General features: G+C 40.0%; 1 protein-coding gene across 3 annotated transcripts in view; it reads left to right on the top strand.

Annotated features, from left to right (window-relative positions):
* Nucleotides 1-14,912, top strand: part of rmdn3 (regulator of microtubule dynamics 3) — a 470,539-nt gene that overhangs the window by 217,479 nt on the left and 238,148 nt on the right. The window lies entirely within an intron of this gene.

The following is a 14,912-nucleotide window of genomic DNA, read 5'->3' as shown; positions in this document are numbered from 1 at the left end:
AACCCGTTACAGATCAAGCCATGGGCCGCTCTCTATCCTTTTCATCCCTTAGAAACCAATACTGAATTGTAAGCATTTTAAAAAAAGAAATAGCACTGAGAATACCTGGGGTGTGTATTGTACATTGTGACTGTTTGCAACAATACCAATATCTAACAATTATCTGGTCTATTGTACAAGATTTAATCATCCAGAACTGAGAGCCCAGCCAGCTCTGAATACTTATAATTGCAACATTTTATATGTTTCATATCAGTCCTGTCTCCTGTTATGTAAGTGTATGTATATCATTAAAAGTAGTGCTAGTTTCAACTGTTCACTTCAGACGTTTAATCTTAAATGTAGCTGAACGTTGTTATCTATGGCTGTTTCTTTAATGGGGAGAAACGGGCCACCAGATCAGACATTATACCTTATCATACTTACCACTGATTCAAATTTCTATATTTCTTGATATGTCTGTATCATATTTTTTGTGGTTCTTTCCTAATTTTGGGATTTAGTTAGTTTTAAATCTCATTTGGTGTGAATTCAAATAAAGAAAATGGGTTGTGGCAGGGAACATCTGACTTCACACATGCCAATTGGATTGATTTCTGTTTGTTCATGTTCTATATTAAAATAAAAAGGATATGATCTTATCAAGGTCCAAGTTTATTTAAAAATTAAAAATTATTTGGCAGATAGCGCACACTCTATTGCGTATTCATTTCCCATCAATCCCCAAGTCTGTTGTTTGCTATTCCTGACCGTTTTTGTTGGCAAGTGCAGTGTTTTCCCCTCTGTGACTTTGACTCTGTGTGGTTATTTCCAGAATTAAGATTCAGATCTACAGTGTGTGGCCAAATTTTGTTCTGAGCAAAGAGGGTCAGTTCTTGAGCAAAAAAGAAGCAGCAAAATATGCTGAGTCTCATTCAATTTACAAAAAACACATCTAATACTTCTTGGACCAGTACTTCTGGTACTGGGTATTGTACAATAGAAGCTTCTTTTTGCTAATCTATTCAGGCATTTTTCAGCTGTATATAGGTCAGCTCTCACTATTTTTCATCATTCTCTGGCTTTTCAGAAAGCTTCTTTAATGATTACATACAACATGCTAAAGAATTAAATTTTCATTGTGCCACAGCCAATTGAAGCTAGATAAACAAGTTGCAAGACCAAAAAAGGCTAAATTTACATTAATGGTTTGCCTATTAACTGCCCTGTTATGGAATTCAGGCATTTTATCTGTTGAACTTTATATCCTGACCCTCAGTTGTTCAACCCTATTAAGGCATCTTATCTTACACTTTCCACTTTTAACCATTTTTTTATGCATCATTGGCAAGACCAGCAGATATTGCCCATTTCTAATTACCCTTGAGAAGGTGGTGGGGAATTACTTTCTTAAATGGCTACAGCCTGTGTGATGAAGGTATATCCTTGGGAGTTCCAGGACTTTGATCCAGCGAGGAATGTTAATATTGTTCCAAGACAGGATGGTGTGTGGCTTGCAGATGGTTGTGTTCCCCTGCACCTGCTGCCTTTATCATGCTGTTGTGCTTCTTGAGTGTTGTAGGTGATGGACTCATCCAGCCAAGTGGAGGATATTCCAATTCACTCCTAACTTGTGCATTGTAGGTGGTGAAAGTTTTTTAGAAATTGGTAGAAGAATCACTAATTACAGCATACCCAGATTCTGGCTGCTTCAAATAGCCACAGTATCTATGTGGCTGGTTCAATTGAGTTCTGGTCAATGGTAGCCTCCAGGATATTGATTATGTGGGGATTCCACAATGGTCATGCCAATGAATGTAAGGGTGGTGGTTAGATTCTCTTGCTGGAGATGGTCATTGTCTGGCACTTGTGTGGCATGGAAGTTACAACTTATCTGCCCAAGCCTTGATGTTATCCAGGTCTTGCTGCTTGCCGGCATGGACTACTTCATTATCTGGAAAATTGCGAATGGAGCTGAACACTGTCATCTTCATGAATATCCTATTTTTAAGTTCATGCTGAAGGGAAGGTCAATGATGGAGCAGCTGAAGATAGTTGTGCCCTGAACAAAAGCAACCACAGCCATCTTCCTTTGTGACACCAGCCAGTAGAGAATATTCCCTCTGTTTTCTGCTGACTTCAATTTATTAGGGCTCCTTGGTGCCACTTTCAGTTAAATGCTTGATGTCACTCGCCTCACCTCTTTAGGAAATCAGCTCTTTTGCCCATTTTGGACCAACAGTTTAATGAATTCTGCAGCACTGAGCATCAGTAAGCAAGTGAGTGCTGTTTAATAGCACTGTTGCTGACACCTTCCATCATTTTGTAGATGATTGAGAGTAGGCTGGTGTGATGGCCAGATTGAATTTGGCCTACTTGATGGACAGAATATTCCTCAGCAATTTTCCACTTTAAGTAAATGCCAGTGTTGTAGCCATATTGGAACAGCTTGGCTAGAGACACGGCTAGTTCTTGAGCACAGTTCTTCAGTACTACGTACTACAGCCAAGATGATGTCAGGGCCCAAGTCCTTTGCCATATCACTTGGATTGAGACATATTGGCTGAACACTGCCATCTATCCACCTCGGGAGGAGTCAAAGATGGGTCATCCACTCGACACTTCTGGCTGAGGGTGTTTGCAAGTTCTTCAGCCTTGTTTTTTTTCCTTGACCTGCTAGGCTTTGCCATCATTTAGAATGGGGATGTTCATGGACCCTCCTTTTCCAATTACTATAGATTTTGGCATACAAGTCATATGGCGTATAAGACAGCCCAATTTTCTTGGCACCAAAATACATGTTTGGGTCTATACTTGGCATATAAGTTGACCCCCCGCCCCCATTTTTGAGTCAATAAAAGCGTGGTTAGGGCTATGCTCACATCAGGAGTCGGCCTCAATTTTTCCACTCAGAAATACATATTTAGGGTTAAACTTGCCTTATAATTCAGTGCATGGGATCAAGCAGGCAATATGGATTGTGTTGCCATGAAGATGCACAGAGGTTTAAGATGTGCCCACACAAAGCAGACTGCAAATGGTGACTGATGAATAGAAATGGATTCACCTGCAAAATGTATGAAGTACAAAGCCAGTTTCAAGCTACAAATTGTAACATTTGTTAACTCGTCAAATAACTGCTGCAGCAAGGGAATCCAGCGTTACTGAAAAATTGATGGGAGAATGGAAGAAGAAGAAATCTGCCCTGAAGAAGATGCCCAAGACCAAATGCACTATGAGAGCAGGGACCAACAATTGGCCTGATCTTGAGAAGCATGTATTTGAATGGGTCCTCGAGGATCAGCAGAATGGTTTCATCATCACCAGAAATGTAGTGCATATATATGCTTATTAGTGGGCTAAATCAAACCCTGAGTCCAGAAAAGATTTCAGAGCAGCCACTAGTTGGTGTAGCCACTTAATGGAACAAAAGTCTGGTGTTGCGGTAGAAGACTGAGATTGATAAGAGACTACCAAAAGTCCTCAATGCCAAAATGACCAATTTCCAGCAATTCTTCATCAAAAAACGAGAGTGCCTATTATGTCACATCGGCAACATGAGTGAAGCACCCATGAATCTCGATATGCCCAGCAACCAAACTGGAGTGGAAAGGTTCAAAAACAATTCTAGTGAAAACCACAGGACCTGAGAAGACGAGACTCACAGTGGTGCTACCCTGCATGGCTGAGGATACAAAATTCCCCTTCTCTGAAGAAGAATCATTGGATTCATAATGTTAACTCTGTTTTTCTCTCTACAGATGCTACCAGACCTGAGTTTTACCAGCACTTTCTGTTTTTATGGAATAAAATTAAAGCCTATCGTAATTTTCAAACATAATACCATGTTGAAAATCCAGCTGTATATAGTGGTTTTTGTGCATGAATATAACAACGGTTGGATGAATCAGGATGGTGTAAAGTTGTGGGTCAATAATGTGTGGAACAGGCATCCCAGTGGCCTACGCAAAGCATGCAGCTTATTAGTGTGGGACATGATCAGATCCCACATAACCAATAAGTCAAAAGGTGCCTACGAAGAAATAACACCTAAATTGCAGTTACACCAGGGAGTCTAACATCCGTAATTCAACCTTTGGTTCATTGAGGCACATATCCATTCAAGGATCATGTTCATGCCAAATGGAATAGATGGTGGTTGATAGAGAAAAAACCTTCATAAAGTTTGGAAATATGCGTGATGCCCTGCTTGATGTTTTGTGTGGTTTCACCATCAAATTGTATGATGCTATTAATGCACAAACTGTCATCAAATAAATTCAATGAATGGAGAGGAAGATGATGTGATGTGGAGAGATGATTATGAAAACTAAAGCACCACATCTCATCCAGAGTGTGATCCTTGCAACGATGTCAGAGATAAAGTGGCTCAGGATGTATTTGATGAGCTCTTTGCGTCAGATGCTGAAGATGATGAATTTGACTATTTTAAAAATGTCATCATTGTGGTTCAAACTATCCTCATGGAATTATTTAATTAAATAAAGCTTGACACAGTGAACCAGTGGTTTATATTTTATACTTGGCATAGAAGTCAATTTCCATTTTTGAAAGAATTTTGTGAAGCTCCAAAGGTGGACTTATGCGCCATAATCTACAGTACAATAGTTATTTAATTATCCACCATCAATCATAACTGGATGTAGCAGGACTCAGAGGTTTGAACTGACCTCTAGGTTCTGGGAATCACTCAGATCTTTAGTCTGCTGCATCTGCTGTTTAGCATGAATGTTGTAGCTTTACTAGGTTGGCACCTCATTTGTAGATAAAACTGGTGTTTTGAGGGAAGTTTTTCTTTTCTTTTTTATTAATTTATGTGAGATGTGGGTGTCGCTGGCTAGATCGGCATTTATTGCCTATACCTAATTGCCCTAGAGAAGGTGGTGGTGAGCTGCCTTCTTGAACCACTGCAGTCCATGTGGTGTAGGTACACCCACAGTGCTGTCAGGGAGGAAGTTCCAGGATTTTGACCCAATGACAGTGAAGGAACAGCGATATATTTCCAAGTCAGGATGGTGAGTGGCTTGGAGGTGAAGTTCCAGGTGGTGGTTTCCATGTGTCTGCTACCCTTGTCCTTCTAAATGCTAGTGATTGTGAGTTTGGAAGGTGCTGTCTGAGGAGGCTTGGCGAGTTCCAGCAGTGCATCTTGTAGAAGGAAAACACTGCTGGAACTCTGTGCATTGGTGTTGGAGGGAATGAATGTTTGTGTATGTGGTCCATGTGGTTACAGATTGTTGTGGAATACAGTTCTGCTGCTGTTAATGGCCCATGGCAACTCATGGGTGCCCAGTTTTGAGTAGCCAAACCTATTCCATTTCACATGATAGTTCCACAGAACACAATGGAGGTGTCCTCAGTGAAGACAAGACGTCATCTCCACAAGAACTATGAAGTAGTCACTTCTACCAATACTGTCATGGATGGATGCAGCTGCAACAGGAAGACTGATGAGGTCAGTAGGTCTTTCCCTCAAGTTGGTTCTCTTATCAACTGGTACCAGCTTGGTAGCTATATCCTGCAGCTCAGCCAGTGGTGGTATCACTGATCCTTCTTGGTGATGGACGTTGGAGCCCCCTACCCAGAGTACAGTCTGTGTTCTTGCTGCCCTCACTGTCTCTTCCACGGGGTGTTCAACATGGAAGAATCCTGATGCTTCAGTTGGTTGCCCTAGGATAAGAGACGGACTGAATTGGGACTAAATTCTCTGCCGTTTAGAAGAATAAGAGGTGATCTCATTGAAACAAGATTCTGAAGGGATAAAAGCAAAGAGTGATGGGCATGCTCAGTAGGTCTGGTAGCATCTGTGAAGAGAGAAACAGCATAAACATTTTGTTTTGAATATGACTGCTTTTTCTGAAGGCACATGACAGAGTAGACACTGAATTGTTTCCCCTGGCTGGGAAGTCTAGAAGATAGGGGCACATTCTCTGGCTAAGGGGTCGGCTATTTAGGACTGAGATGAGGAGAAATTTCTTCACTCAAACTGTTGTGAATTTTTGGAATTCTTTACCCCAGAGGGTTGTGGATTCTCCATCATTGAGGCTTATACAGATTTTTGATTTCTCAGGGAATCCAAAGATATGAGAAGCAGGCAGGAAAGGGGAGTTGATGCAGAAAATCAGCCATGATCATATTGAACGGAATGGGCAGACTTGGCAAGCTATATGGTCCACTTCTGCTCCTATTTTCTATGTGGTGTTCCTTTGAAGGAGGGTAGTTGGTAGTAATCCGCAGGATATTTCCTTGCCCATATTTGACCTGGTGCCATGCGAGTTCATGAGGTTTAGAGTCAGTATTGAGAATTCCTAGAGCCGCTTGACTGTATACCACTGTTCCCCTCTCTGGATCTGTGCTGCCGATGGGAAAGGACTTACATGGGGATGGTGAAGAAGTCTTGTCCATTGGCTGAAAGTTATGATTCTGTGAGTTATGTCAAGTTGTTGCTGGACAAGTCTGTAGGACTGCTCTCCCAATTTTGACACAAATCCTCAGATGTGAGTGAGGTGACGTTTGCAGGGTCAACTGGGCAAGGTTTTGTACTTGAATCCAATGCCTCGGTCGAAACCGAATGGTCCTTCTAACTTTATTATTATACTTCTTTCTAGTGGTTTGATACAACTTAGTGGCTTGCTGGCCTATTTCAGAGAACATGACATGATGGGTTGAATGGCCTCTTTCTGTGTCATAGATTTTCTGTTTCTCAACACATTGCAGTGGGTCTGAAATCACAAATAGGTTAGACTGGTTGTGGACTGCAGGCTTCCACCCCTAAAGAATACTATTGAACCAGTAGGTTCAAAATATTAACCTATCTTAAGTATGTTCAAATACTAATTGACTGGCTGTGCACTTCTATCATTTTGAATTTATATTTCAGAATTCTAATGTTTAGAGCTTTTTATTTATACTAATTATATTTTTTCAGTTGTACTTGATTTCTGCCACTAGGTGCCACCAATGGACTATGTGTATATATATTGGCATCACCTGGTGTTAGGAATTGCTCACTACACCTGCTCTGTGCAATATCTGTCAGTGAACTGAAATTTTCCATTAACATTTTTCAACCCCTGTCAGTTCCAGATTTGAGAAAAAAGGTAATAATAATTTCCTTTCATATAAGAGATTATAATGTTTCTTTCAGTCCGGAGTTTCATTGCAAAGCCACTTGTTTGAGCTTGCATCAATTGTGCTTAGTGGTAGCGTATTTTTGTTTGGGACTACAACAGATTGTTTAGTGAGCAGTTCAGTTGTTTTCTTAAATAGTGAAAACAAACAATAATCGATCTTGTCCAGGTTGTTAGGTTGAAGGTGAGATTGAAAGGAAGAGGGAACTCCCCTGCTCTTCTGTGAAATAATGCCTTGTGATCTTTCATGTCCACCTGAGAAGACAGGTGGAATCCCATTTTAAAGTCCGAACTGCACAGCATTCTCCTAGTACTTCAGTGGAGTGTTTGCTGAGATTTGTGCAGATGTATCTTGTGGGACCTGAATCCATCATCCTCTGACACTTCATAAGGATTGGCATAGTTTAGTTCTAGTTTACAAGATGCTGTATGTGCAACTTTCCTGTAATCTTATGCAAATTATTTCCTGTTACTAATATTGAAATTGCATCACTAAAAGACATTAAAGCTCTCTTGTGTCATACTTGAACAATCCAGATAGCAAACAAGAGAAGTTAAAAATATGTCTTATAAAATAAAACAAATGAGTGATTTTACATCTGAGATTAAAAGCTGGGGTTTGGCCAGCCTGTCTAGTTTCTAGTAGGTGTGGGCACTAAACTGAAGAACTCTCTTGGGGAGGCTCAGAGACAGATGGAAAAAAAAATCACAGCAGTTTAGATAGCGCTGTTCTGAGGCTGGGCAGAGCAGAGGGAGCTTTACTGATCTATCTGGCCTGAAAGTGCCTAATATTCATATTGGATTCAGAAATTCCTCAGAACTGGTCCCGCATTAGAATGCATTGAGAAACAGACTCAGTTGATGCAAATAAAGTTCAGTAAATTTCATAGGCATTGTAACTTACTTCACATCACATCTGCGTCAAAAATGACTCTGGCCAGACCAGGGAATATCTGTGAAGCTAACTTTGGCTTCCTTCTTCAGTTTCACTGCGCAATGCAGTCTTGCTAAATAATTCCATATTTATATACCGAACATGCAATATCCCAATTATATATGTGAAATCAAACTGCGTACAACATCAATCCCATGTATGATAGTACTTTACCCGGGGGAGTCTGCTGTTTATTTGAAATGGAACTTTCAGGGCAGAGAATGATATGTTAAATGCATATCTTAATAAAGACATGGGTAGAAATATGTAACAATGCACTACCCTATTATAGAGCATGATAACTGAATTATTGCACCTTCTGAACTGCATGTTCTCCTAATGTTTTCTAGAAACAAGGCATGTTATTTCCCTGTACCGTTTAATCAAAGTTTATTTCAAAATTGTAAGCACAGATAGCCCCTCTGATGTAACAGAAGAGCCTAGAATTAATGCTTAGGTCTGTACTGAATTAATTGATGTTGGTTGCAGTGGGAATGGCATTGAAAATCTTCAAACAATAAAGGGGAAACTGTTAGGGTCTTGATACTCATTGCCATCTATCTGTTTGAGGCGATTTGCATACTCGAAAGGTTCCCAAACTGATGAGTGTGACAGGCAGAGAGTGGCATGTGGTGGAAGCATGGGTATGGTTATTAGAGGCACAAGGACACATGAATTTTGTGCCTCAAAGCTCAAATTTATTAGTGCACATTACCAAGCCATACACCATATCAGCAACTCCTAGCTCCCACTTCTGTATAGCTGATGTGTATGAGACATTTGGTGTTCAATAATTTTGAATGGATAGAGTGATTTGAAGCATAAAATATTGGATGTTGATCCTAGAGGAGGAACAAATACAGCCAGATGAAAGATAAAAAGAAACACAACCATTTCTACTTGGACTGAGGATTCATCTTTGCTGGGTCTGATGAAAGTGGTGTTTTTAAGAAAGAGGGGAGCACGCATGAGACATCAATCTCTAAAGGGGAGCACTGCAAAAGAGGTTTAGGAGTTACTGGCGTGGACATTGAGTGCATATAGGTCAGGGCTGTGCTGGAAAAGCTGCCAGCATCAAATAAACTGCCTGCACATAGTGTTCACAATGAAGAACTGTTGGCTAAATAAAGGCACTGGATGTTTTCTGCCTTGAAGTTGTACCATACCCAAGCATGACACACTGTCCTCAGAACAGGAGGGTTAAAGGGAGACAATTGGAGCTATGGAAAAAAATATTAGTATTGCTTCTTGTCATTACTTGGATGTAATCTGTAGTCACTGGAGTCCCTTTAATACTGCAATTTATTTGAAGCTTAATGAATTCTGCTATCTAATGTTGCATCTCTATTGGGCCTGCTTTTCACTTCAATTTGTTATTGTGAAAATGTTATGTTTAGTTATGTTAATGAGATTTAGTAGTGAAGATAATTACAGACAAAAATGTGTTTCAATCATGCCTGTGGAGGAAATATTACCGTCAGGATAATGCTGACACCGGTTATAAAAATACAGTAAGTCCTCCTTTTCAGTCACCCCACTTAACATTATTTTGTTTTAAAGTCGTTTATATTTTAAGGCCTGATTTTCCGATTTGTGTCTCAATTTTCATTTCTACGTCGCTTGTGTACGTCATCGGCGTTGGAGTTGCATGTCAGCATCAGAATTGTGCATTGGCATTGCAGTTGCGCATCAGCATCAGCATTGTGTGTTGACATTGGTGTTGTGCAACAGCATCAGTGTTACGAATTGAAGTTGCGCATCGTCATCGCAGATCAGCACACAGTATATGAATAGAAATCTTAATGACATGAATCTGTGAAAATTCAGGCAAAGAGTACTGGAAACCCATTTGAAGGTGATTGAAGGGCTGGGGTAGCTATCTGAGACACAGGACTAAATGTTTTCTTCAAAGGGTGAAAAATGTCCAGGAAGAAAATCATTAGGGAAACTAAACAGTGTGCAGAGATACACGGAGATGTAAAAATATAATGCAGCATTTCATTATTGAAAGGTTACCAGGTTACCGAAAGATTTTTCAAAAATGCATTTAGATGTAAAACTGGAATAGCTGCAGAGGGCAGAAGAAAGCACCTAGGGGGCCAAGGTTTCTGAACTTTACTGAGGAAGCTATGGCAGAGACTTTATGTGGAGTTTAGAGAAAAGGTCAGAGAACCAGGCTTAGGCGCCTCTCTTCAGCTTCTAATCACAGAATCATAGAATAATCAAATTATATAGCACAAGAAGGAAACCATTCAGTCTATCATGCCTGCATTGGCCTTTTGAAATAGCTATCTAACAACATGTAGTCCCACACCCATGCTCTTATCCCACAGACCTGCAATGTTTTTCCTTCAATTTATACAGTATCTACTTTATATTTAGTGACTTATTGTATTTTCCAACTTATTTCAGCTAGGAATTCGCAGTGATGCACATGTATGGTATGGTATAATATTTCAACTTGTACATAGGTTTTTCTGGGCAAGAAATGTCCGAAGGAACCTAACTCCAGTTTTAATATTGATTCCTATTGGGAACCCACAATTCATTTAAAGTCGCAATTTTCAAGAACACAATTACAATTTAAAGTGAGGACTTACTGTACATAGCTTTTCTGTCTGGTGTTCAGTTTAAAAAGGAACAGAGCCTCATTCCTTTCAGCACAGTCTACAAATAGTCGTTTGGTAGTACAGAACTTGAGCATTGCTGAAAAAAGAGACATGCCTAAGCTTTTCATCTTGCATTCATCAGGGCACTTCACAAGAATACCAAATTAGGGGACACCATAATTTATGTTGTATGAGAAGAGAGTGCTGATAGGTTGGCAAGTGGCGTTACCATGGAAAATGCACCAGTATTGGTGACTGACAGGTAACTGCCAAGCATTGTTTGAAATTTGACCATGATTGGTCAAGGCATTGCCCTGAGGAATGAGTCAGCAAATGGCTGTCACTTAATTTGTTTAGCTGAAACAGGCACAATGTGCGTACATGTTTTTTCTGTCAGCAAAGAATGGGGCCTTGTGTATTAATATATGTAGCTTTCAGTGCATGCAAATGCATCACACTGCAAGCTTGACTGACAATCTTAAGTTGGTTGTCAGCGTAATTCTTGGCATACTGAGGATTATTTAACAAATGTTGTCCAAACACAGAATAACATCTAATGTTGCCCTCTGTGTTTTGAGTTTTGCAAGCACGAACCAGTTGGGTACGGTCTGTACTCTGCCCTTTGCAAACAGCAGCTGGGACATGCTGTTTGATATGATCCGCCAGTCTTTGGACATACAACCTACATACCTGGCATCACACTGGCACTGAAATTCATATATCATATTACTCATTTGTGTGATAGGCAGAACGTCTTTTTGGCTTGACGGCAGCATCCTGTTAGTGGCGAATATCACTTGTGTTGCCACTGCATAGTAGCAGCGTGAAACAGCTTGCTTCACCTGTTGTTCAAATTTTTGAGATCCTTGCCTTTCCGGGGTAATCTGAGGTAAACTGGGCACTTTTCAGGGCCAAAAGTGATGGCCTTAGGCCCTTTCATGAGTCTGCGTTATATATAGCGCGAAATGACCATTATCCTGCAGAATGCCTTTGATGCGCAGTATTTCAGCATCAAGTTTGGCAGTTAACTGTCAATCATCACCACTGGTGCATTCTCCATGGCAATGCCAATTGCCAACCAATCAGCATTTTCTTCCCATACAGTATAAGTTTTTTTCCCCTTATTTTGGTATTCTTGCAAAATGTCCTGATGAGTGCAAGATGAAAGGCTTAGATATGTCTCTTTTTTTTTCAACATTATTTATTAGTCTGTCTTTAATCGATGGATGCCATGCCTGGACTATTTTAGTTGGAGTACTTAGTTAGTACTCCTGACATGTTTAGACTCCCTGAATTGCCACAATGTAATTTTCCCTCTAAGAGTTCTTATTATTAGATAAATTAGTTCCTGTACAAAGCTCACATTGTCTGCTTACTCAGAATTATGTCCTTGGGGAGGCTTTACACAAGAACAGTGACTCAGCAATGACATTGCTTCATCAAAGTGAAATCACAAAACGCTGATCCTTAGAGAAAAGTAAGGAATGGTTGAGAAACATTCAGGGAATCAAGGCTGAATAATAAGAGGAATGAATCTATGACTGGAATTCTGAACCCCTTCAAATAACCTTGCTGAAACAAACCACCAATTTCCCCATGTACATTCCTCTCACTTCATCCCAATAAATAAATGAGTACCATGTGTGCAGACTATACCATTTATTGCTAAGCTCAGTTTATAATGAGTCTTCCCATAAAATGTATTGTCTTGGAGGGTTTTATATCCATAAGCATATATCTTCCAGCAAAAGAAAATTTGCTTCCATGTCTTCTGTAGCCAAAAAAAAGCAGGACCTTTTAGACCACAAAGTCCCATGGAGTGGTTTTTGTCTTTACAAACTGGAAGTTAACTGGATCATTTGGCAATCATATTGGCAAATCTCACTTGCTCTCTGCGTTGCTCTGAATATTTAATTGTTGTCAGTTTCTTATCCATTTATCATTCTTACAGCCCAAGCTCACTTGCTTTACTACATCAGCCGGGCTGATTGATTTTCTCCGCTACCTGATTTCAAATCCATCTCAAATGCAGTTTCAATCTACTTTACACCCAACTTCTTAACATTTATGATGTTAAATAAATGTTCCAGTAGAGGCAAGAATGGCCATGAACCTTTGATGAAAAGTTGACAGGTGAGTGAAGGTTTGGTAGAAGAAAAGTCTGGATAATTCAGGCTTTTCAGTTTTGAAGAAAAACAACCAAGAATGATGTCTTGGAAAAGTACACATTAGCAAAGCATTGGAATGTTATGTCAAGTTAAACTGTGATAGTACGATGCAAAGGCACACACTCAAAATAGCAAAATCAAATTTAGTCTGATGTCAGAAAGCTCTGCACAAATTGAAGAACACATGGAATGGGCATGTAGACTGGTGGATACATTTTTAAATGCAGAAAGTAGTTGAGAGCCAGAGGTGCTTATAGAACTACTTCAACAATTGAGGCAGAGCTAGCTCTAGGCTCTGCCATCATGGGAGTAGAGGAAGCCGGGTACACAGAAGGCTAACATCAGAGTAGTGAAAGATATTGGCACTAGATAGAACATAAGAACATAGGAAATCAGTATAATCATGGCTGATTATCGGCCTTAACTCCACTTTCCCTCCTGCTCCTCATATCCCTTAATTCCCTGAGAAGCCAACATTTACCTATCTGAGCCTTAAATATATTCCATGGTAGAACATCCACAACCCTCTGGAGTGGGGAATGACCCTTTTCACGGCCCTTTTGAGTGAAGAAATTTCTCCTAAATCATCAGCCCCTTTATCATAACACTGTGCTCCCGTATTCTAGATTCCCCAGCTGAGACCTATCCGATTAAGTTCCTTCAGAGTCTTGTATATTTCAATGAGATCACCTCTCGCTCTTCTAAATTCCAGAGAATATAGTTTCAATTTACTCAGCCTCTTATCTTATATGATAACACTCTCATCCCAGGAACCAATCTAGTGAACCTTGGCTGTAGTCGTAGCACTTTCAATGCACTTATATCCTTCCTTGAATATGGAGACCACAATTGTATACGGCACTCCAGGTGTAATTGCTGTACAATTGTAGCAAGACTTCCTTATTCTTTGTATCCAATCCCCTTGCATTAAAGAGCAAAATGCCATTTGCCTTCCTAATTACTTGCTGTACCTGCATGCTAACTTTCCATGTTCCTTGAACGAGTACACCCAAGGCTCTCTGAACATCAACACATTTCATGATGTTTAAAAAAATTGTTTTTCTATTCTTACCACCGAAGTGAATAACCTCACACTTTCCTACATTATATTCCATCTGCCATCTTGTTGCCCACTCACTTAACCTGACTAAATCTCTTTGCAGCCTCTTTGTGTCCTGCCAGTTTACATTCCTACATAGCTTTGTAGCAGCAGCAAATGTGGCTACATATTCTTGGTCTCTTCATCTACGTTGTTAATACAGATTATAAATAGCTGAGGCCCTAGCACTGATCCCTGTGGCACTTCACTAGTTACAGCCTGCCAACTTGAAAATGCCCCGTTTATCCCCGTGCTCTGCTTCCTGTGTGGTAGCCAATCCTCTGTCCATGCTAATATGTTATTCCCAACTCCATGAGCCCTTTTCTTATGCATTAACTTTTCATGTGGCACCTTATCAAATGCCTTTTGGAAATCCAAGTTACTAGTTCCCCTTTATCTATCCGACTAGTTACGTCTTCAAAGAACTCTAAAGGATTAGTAAAACATAATTTCCCTTTCATAAAACCATGTTGACTTTGTCTGATCATATTGTAATTTTCTAAGTGCATTGTTAAGATTTCCTTAATAGGAATTTCCAGAATTTTCCTGTTGGCTAATGTCGGGCCAACTGGCCAGTAGTTCTGCTTTCTCTTCCCTCCTTTCTTGAATAATGGAGTCACATTTGCTAACATCCAATCCACTTGGTCCATTCTAGAAGCTAGAGAATTTTGGAAAATCATGATCAAAGCAACCACTATCTCTGAACTACCTCTTCTGAAACCCTAGGATGTAGGCCAGTAGGTCCTGGGAATTTGTAGGATTTTAGTTACATAGGTTTTTTCAATTTTTCTCTGCTGATACTCGTCACCTCAATTTCTTCACTCATTTTAGCTCCTTGGTTATCCTTTCTTTCTGGTATATAATTTATGTCTTCTATTATGAAGTCAGTCCAAAATATGTTTTCAATGTCTCTGCTTTTTCCTCATTTCCCATGATAATTTCTCCTGTCTCTGCCTCTAAGGGACCAGCATTTAC

This window comes from Carcharodon carcharias, chromosome 20 (assembly GCF_017639515.1).
Source record: "Carcharodon carcharias isolate sCarCar2 chromosome 20, sCarCar2.pri, whole genome shotgun sequence".
NCBI lineage: Eukaryota > Metazoa > Chordata > Chondrichthyes > Lamniformes > Lamnidae > Carcharodon > Carcharodon carcharias.
This window is presented reverse-complemented; position numbering and strand designations above follow the sequence as displayed.